The sequence below is a fragment of the Rattus norvegicus genome, chromosome 14 (genome assembly GCF_021556685.1).
Source record: "Rattus norvegicus strain SHRSP/BbbUtx chromosome 14, alternate assembly SHRSP_T2T, whole genome shotgun sequence".
Taxonomy (NCBI): Eukaryota; Metazoa; Chordata; class Mammalia; order Rodentia; family Muridae; genus Rattus; species Rattus norvegicus.
Window position 1 is genome coordinate 101,523,355 of NC_141547.1, and position 7,436 is coordinate 101,530,790.

At 45.8% G+C, this 7,436-nt stretch overlaps 1 long non-coding RNA gene across 1 annotated transcript; it reads left to right on the plus strand.

Annotated features, from left to right (window-relative positions):
• Positions 1-3,779: 3,779 nt before the first annotated feature.
• Positions 3,780-7,094, plus strand: LOC120096542 (uncharacterized). The gene is made up of 2 exons (XR_015637640.1): positions 3,780-4,131; positions 6,539-7,094. It is a non-coding gene; the product is annotated as an uncharacterized LOC120096542 (long non-coding RNA).
• Positions 7,095-7,436: the final 342 nt, after the last annotated feature.

Here is a 7,436-nt window from a genome sequence, read left to right on the forward strand (position 1 = left end):
ACATACATTTACACACAATGACACACATATTCACACATACATTTACACACAATGACACACACACAATAAAAAGAAATGAATGTTAATAAAGACTAACAAAGGCGGCTAAGGCTGGCCCAGTTGTAAAGTGCCAGCCTCACACACTGAGGTAACATAAGCAGAGGAGGAGCAGCCAGTTGAGGTGGCACAGGCCATTTTTTCTGGTTAACGTTTGTTGTCTGCAGAGTGAACAAATGCGTATAGAGAAGTTCTTCACACCCCATAGCTTTAGATTCGCGTATTCACTTATCTGTAACAACAGTGACAAAAACTTTTTCCTTTTTTCTGTTTGTTTGTTTGCTTGTGTGTGTGTGATTGACTTTTATTCTCTAACTACTGTCTCCTGGTGAAGACATACTTTGTGGGGAATAGAAAAATAAATCAGGAACTGATCCGGGGACTCCTCCCTGCTGACTGGCTTTTCTAGTGCTGGAAGGTGCTGTCTGGAGGACAAAAGACGCCAGTGGTCTCTCAGAGAAGCAAACTACCTGGTACAGTACAACCAGGCAGTGTGGATCCACCAGGGCAACGGTGGCATGGTTGTTATGGGGCAGCCAAGGACTTCCTGATTGGATTTGAGGTCCGCGCCAGGAGAGGGGATTCACAGCTGATACTGTAAGCCGGGTTGTTCTGGCTCTCCTAGGTCTAAGGGGAAAGTGCTACTGTTGTTTTGCTAAACGCTCATGTTAGCAAACCGCCTTTCAAACAATTAGGTTTGCATACATAAAGTAACACTGTATACATAAAGAAACACTGCTCTCAGACTTGGGCCTTGGGCTCCTTTCAGCTTCCTTCTGCAGTGGGTAGCAGTTAAAAGAGAGACCCAATAGGTGGCTGAGGTGCTGAGGACAAGAACTATGGCGTGCTCCGAGCGAGCTCAGCCTTATGGGGCGTGCCCGGCCTGACACGGCACACCTCTATCAAACACCACCCCAACATCCCAGCTCAAAGAACACTGTGGGAAAGGGGAGCGAAGAATGAAAGAATCAGAGGATGGGAGGAGGGCTGGGAAATGCTGTCCTCTGGACATGACACGGCCATTGCACTCATGCACTCACAGCAGCTGTGGTCACCCACAGACGATCAAGCCAGCACAGCAGCAAACATTGCAGCAGGCAGTACCAATAACAGCAACAAAGCCGGGAGACATGTTGGGGGGAGTCCAGGAAAGTGAGAGGGAGAGTTTGGGCTGGGTATGGTCGAGATACATTGTTGGGTATGTGGAATTGTTGAAGGAATAAAGACATTTTCTTCTTAAAAAGCCTGGCATTGGGGTTGGGGATTTAGCTCAGTGGTAGAGCGCTTGCCTAGGAAGCTCAAGGCCCTGGGTTCGGTCCCCAGCTCCGAAAAAAAGAACCAAAAAAAAAAAAAAAAAAAAAAAGCCTGGCATTTCAGTACACACTTGTAATCCCAGCACTCAGGGAGGCTGAGACTGGGGGGTTGCAGCTCTGGGCTACATAGGGAGAGCCAGGCCAGCCAAGAGCTCCGCAGTGAGACCTGTCTCAAAAGAATAATAAATGGGGGATTGAGACGCAGGTCAGCAGTTAAAAACATTTGTGGTTCTCGCCTCAGGTCTAAGCTCAGTTTCAGCACTAAATGGTAGTTCACAACCCTCTGTGACTCCAGAGGATCCCTGATGGGTTCTGTTGGCCCCCATGAGCAGCATGCATGCATACACTGCACATACATGTGCACATACATGTTTATAGGCAAGCATTCATACACATAAATAAAAATAAACATGTCTAATTTTTTAATAAATAGTAGGGGCTAGAGAGCTGACTGGGCAATTAAGACTGCCTATGGCTCTTACAGAGATCCTGAGTTCAGTTCCCAGCACCCACATCAAGCCATTCACAGCCTCCTGAAACTCTGGCTCAATGGGAAGCAGTGCCCTCTGCTGGCTGCTGTGAGCACCAGCACTTCCACATGGGCATATACGTGTACACAAGATTTAGAATAATAAAATGTTAAAATAATTAGTTAAGACCAACTACCTGTTAGCTCACTTGTTACGAACAAGCACTGTACTTCATGTGTACCATGTAAGGTTCCAGGACTGCTGTCTTTTAAGCACATGGACAATGAGAAATAAATACACACATTCCCTATTCTCACGGCACGGGCTTAACAAATGCCCTTGTTTTGTGAAAGGGATAAGTATGTATCACCTTTGTGTGTGTGTGTGTGTGTGTGTGTGTGTGTGTGTGTGTGTGTGTGTGTGTGTGTGCCTATTCTGGGATTTGGGGACATAGAATTCTGCAGACTTTGACAATGGAGAGCGGATTCTTCTTCAGAGGAGAATGTGCCGTACTGAACCTGGGACCTGTGGGCTAATTCCTACAACTATCGCCATAGCGAAGAGGTTCCCCTCATCTATTCATATCAGCTATTATTATAAGATAGGCACCACAGAGCTTAGGAGACTGCTGGAATGGCACAGACCATAGGGTACTTCTCGCAGTTGTGAATAGACCATAGGGTACTCCTCGCAGTTGTGAATTACTGAATGATCTTGTACTGCATTTCAAACAACAGGGAATCCCTGGATTGGTACTGTTGGGAAGGCCAGTTACAAAGAAAACCAAATGCGCTAGAATAGCGGAGCTTGGAGAAGATTCACAGCAATATTAAGTATGGAGAACATAATGTACCTGTCCCAAACTCTTGAAGATGAACTCTACGACAAGAGGCTAGCGTGCTAGGCTAGCAAATGCTTTCGCTGATTTCCCGGGCTTCTCTGCCAGTCTTGAACTCCCTCCAAATTCTCAACTGGTTGAGCTATACAACAAAAGAGAGGACTTTACATGGTATTTAATCTCCTGGGTTCTCAAAAATTCAAAGTTAGCCAAGTGTGGTGACATACTCATTTAATTCCAGGCCTGGAGAAGCCGAGTGAGTTTAAGAGCTCCTCCTACCTGTCGCTCTGCTGTGTGCTTCTGGTTACAGGCGTGATGTGTGGCAGCACACACCTTCAATTAAGCACTTGAGAGGCATAGACAGGCAGATCTCTGTGAGTTCAGGCCAGCCTGGTTTACAGAGAGAGTTCCAGAACAGCCAGTGCTCTGTAGAAAGACCAAGACCCTGCTGACCCTCCATGCCTGACCCTTGCCACCAGACTTCCCTATGGGCATAGACTCTTCTCTTTTCTTATTATTATACCTTTTATTCAGAAGAGGGCACCAGATATCCTAGAACTGGAGGTACAGATGCTGTGCTGCCATGCGGGTGCTGGGAACTGAACCCATGTCCTCTACAAAAGCAGCAAGCGTTCTTTTTTTTTGTTTTTTTTTGTTTTTTTTTTTTTTTGTTGTTTTTTTTGAGCTGGGGACCGAACCCAGGGCTTTGCGCTTCCTAGGTAAGCGCTCTACCACTGAGCTAAATCCCCAGCCCCAGCAGCAAGCGTTCTTAACCATCTCTCCAGCCCATTCTGTGTTGTGGAGAAAAGATCCCAGTCTGTGGTCCTAATGCGGACTGGAACTCATTTTGTACACAAGGCTGGCCTTAAATTTATGTGTTTCCTCCTGGCTCTGCTTCCAAGTGCTGGGATTATAGGGTGTACCACATGCTATGCTCAGGGGTGATTTCCCCCTGTATCTAAGAGAGATCCAGCAATTACAAACCCACAAACTGTAGCTTAGAGACGGCTGCTAGGATACCTTCTTTTAACAGAGCCCGTAAGTAAAAAGCTGAGAAACAAACAGAAGCCCAGGTCACTGGGAACTGAAGAAGACCAATCTACTTGATTCTGTGGAATATTTGGCCAACATGTAAGTCTGGTGATCAATTAATTATCTGTAATTCATTACGAATACAGTCTTTAAAGCTGAATTGCTAAATGACAGCATTCCCTAAGCAGAGAATTTTTCTCTCCCAGTCTACGTTCTAAGAGCTTGAGATTTTAGTACACAGTGGGGGATGAAGGCGACCTGACACCAGCAGCCAATCAAGAGACACTTGTCTGAGAACAAAGATGAATGAAAACCAGGGGAGGAGCTGGCTTCCATTCCAGAGTCTAGAGGCCAAAACCGTCTCCAGGAGCAGCCCGGCCCTGGCACAGGCTTGTGGTTCTATCACGAAATTAAAAACTAGGTACAGTGAATTAATTTTCTTATCTTCATCTCATCAATCACTTTTCTGTTAAATATTAATGAATCAAGCTAAATTGATCTTCAGTTACACAACTCAACTCCATCAGAAATTAGAAATAGGGGGCTGGAGAGATGGCTCAGCAGTTAAGAGCACTGACTGCTCTTCCAGAGGTCCTGAGTTCAATTCCCAGCAACCACATGGTGGCTCACAAACATCTGCCCTATTCTGTTAAAAAAAAAAAAAAAACTAGAAATAGGATGAACACACACATAGAGGCAAATACACACACTCATACATACACATGCAGATACACACAGTCACATATTCACACAGGCACATACACACACACATACATACAGTCAGATACTCATACACACAGGCAGATACAACACACACATATGCAAATACACACACTCATACACACACAGGCAGATACACACACATATACACACAGGCAGAAACACATACATACATGCAGATACACACTCACACACACTGGCAGATACACACACACACAGGCAGATACACACACATATACACACAGCCAGAAACACATACACACAGGCAGATACACACACACAGGCAGATACACACACACAGGCAGATATAGACACACACAGGCAGATACACACACACACACAGGCAGATACACACTCACAATGCAGATACACACACACAGGCAGATACACACACACATAGGCAGACACACACAGGCAGATACACACACACAGGCAGATACACACACTCACACACACACTCACACACAAGAGAAAGAGAGCTGTATTGACAGAGCACTTACTGGGCTATGACAGTATTTTATCCTTTCTTTTATTTTTCCTTTCTGTTCTCCTTAGCACAAACTGGCCTTGAGTTCTACATCCTCCTGACCTCACCTATCATGCATCACCACAGCCGTGCCCTATTTTTCAAAATATTGCTTTGGGGAAAAAAAAAAAACAGCTATAGTAAATGTATATTGCCTACAAGACTTGAATGACTGATTCATATGTTTAAACTCCACTGACAGACAACTCATTCTGCAAAAGGGATTTTTAGTTTTTAATTCAATACATCAATTTAAGAAATGTTGTGGGGTGGAGAGATGGCTCAGCAGTTAAGAGCACCCGACTGCTCTTTCAGAGGTCATGAGTTCAATTCCCAGCAACCACATGGTGGCTCACAACCATCTGTAAAGAGATCCGATGCCCTCTTCTGGTGTGTCTGAAGACAGCTACAGTGTACTTATATATATAATAAATAAATAAATCTTTAAAAAAAAAAAAAAAGAAATGTTGTGCTGGTGGTAGCCTGTAATTCAGTACTCAGAGCACTGAGACAGAAGAAATGCTGTAAGTTCTGGGCCAGCAGATGAGAGTGAAACCCAGTCTCCAAAACCAGGAGAATACAATGCATAATGAAGGAAGCCTGCTGTAACCTAACGCTGGGGGCCGGAGGCAGGAGGATCGCTAGTTCAAGGTTAGCCTAACTACACCGCCACGCCTCTTCTCCCTTTCTCCGCCATTATGCTGTGTCCTTGCCTTCATTCCTCAGCACAGATTCCTGCAATTTCAGAATCAAGTCATTTCCTGGCTAAGAGACAGAAGTAAAGTGACCCCAATTTTCAATGGATTCAGATTACAACTGACGATAAGAACATGTACAGGACGCTAGAGAGATTGCTTAGCAGTTTAAAAAAACACGTGGGGATGGCCGGTTGTGGTGGCGCACGCCGGTAGGATTTGCTGAAGGAGGCAGAGGCAGGAGGATCACGAGTTCGAGGCCAGCCTGGGCTACACATTTTTGGGGTTGGGGATTTAGCTCAGTGGTAGAGCGCTTGCCTAGCAAGCGCAAGGCCCTGGGTTCGGTCCCCAGCTCCGGAAAAAACAAAAACAAACAAAAAAACAAACAAACAAACAAAAACACGTGGGGCTCTGCAGAAGGCCTGAGCATGGTTCGCAACACCCTTATCAAGTATCTTGATATCCTGAATGGGTCCAAGGGCCCCAATACACACTTCTGAACTCCAAGGGCGCGTGTGCACATACTCCCACACAGACACGCACATACACACAATGTTAAAGTAAAATAAACCTTAAAAAATAAAACAATAAATAAATCGAAGCCGGAGAGATTTCTCAGTGGTTAAGAACACTCGCTGGCCGGGCAGTGGTGGCGCACGCCTTTAATCGCAGAACTCGGGAGGCAGCCTCAGGCGGGTGGCTGAGTTTGAGTTAAGGCTAGCCTGGCCTACAGAGTGAGTTCCAGGACAGCCAGGGCCACACAGAAAATCCCTGGCTGTTTTGAGGTAGGGAGTGGGGGGTGAGGAACACTTGCTGTGTGGTAACAGTTTTGGCTTCTTTAAAAAACACAGAAATATTATAAGAATGTGCTTTCATTTTAATCCCAGGTGCGGAGATCGGGTGTTGCGTCACACTGCCCGTATCAGCTGACTATGATTGCAGGTGCTTCAGAGGGGCGTGGTCTTCCCAGCTGCAGACAGTTTCTGCGCCTGTGAGGCCTTTGGAATTCTGGGAACGTTTCAGAGGTTATATAAACACTAAGGACTTTACGAGGCGGCATAGACGATTGTTGGTCATTCAGGGGGTTGGGTGTGGTTAGTAGTTTGGGCTCAAAGAAAAAAACAAAGGAAAGAAATTAGACTCAGGGATCTGTAACTGTCTCCTCTTGTGATAGTTTGTATGTGATTGGCCCAGAGAGAAGCATTTGTTGGAGTGGGTGTGGCCTTTTTGGAGGAAGTGTGTCACTGTGGGCATGGACTTTGAGAGCTTCCTCCTAGCTGCCTGGAAGCCAGTCTTCTCCAGTTTGCCTTTGGAACAAGATGTAGAACTCTCAGCTCCTCCTGCACCATGCCTACCTAGGCACTGCCATGTTCCTGCCCTGATGATAATGGACTGAACCTCTGAACCTGTAAGCCAGCCATTAAATGTTGTCCTTATACGAGTTCCCTTGGTCATGGTTATGTTCCCAGCAGTAAAACCCTAAGACACCCCACTTTCTGTCTCTCCTGTCTATTATTAGGGCAAAACAGGGGTGGGAGTGGGTAGGGGTGGAGGAAGGGTGGGAAGAAGAACCCACAAATAGCAAAGACCAGCTACATGCTGTCCTAGCAGAAAACCCAAGGTTCAATTCCTTAGACCTACATCACAACCCTCTGGGACTCAGTTCTAGGAGAGCTGACCTCCTCTTCTGGCAAGACAAGCAGGCGTTTGTGTGTGTGTAGAAATACATTTACATAGTTTTGTTTTGGGGAGACAAGATCTCTATATGTAGCCCTGGCTGGCCTG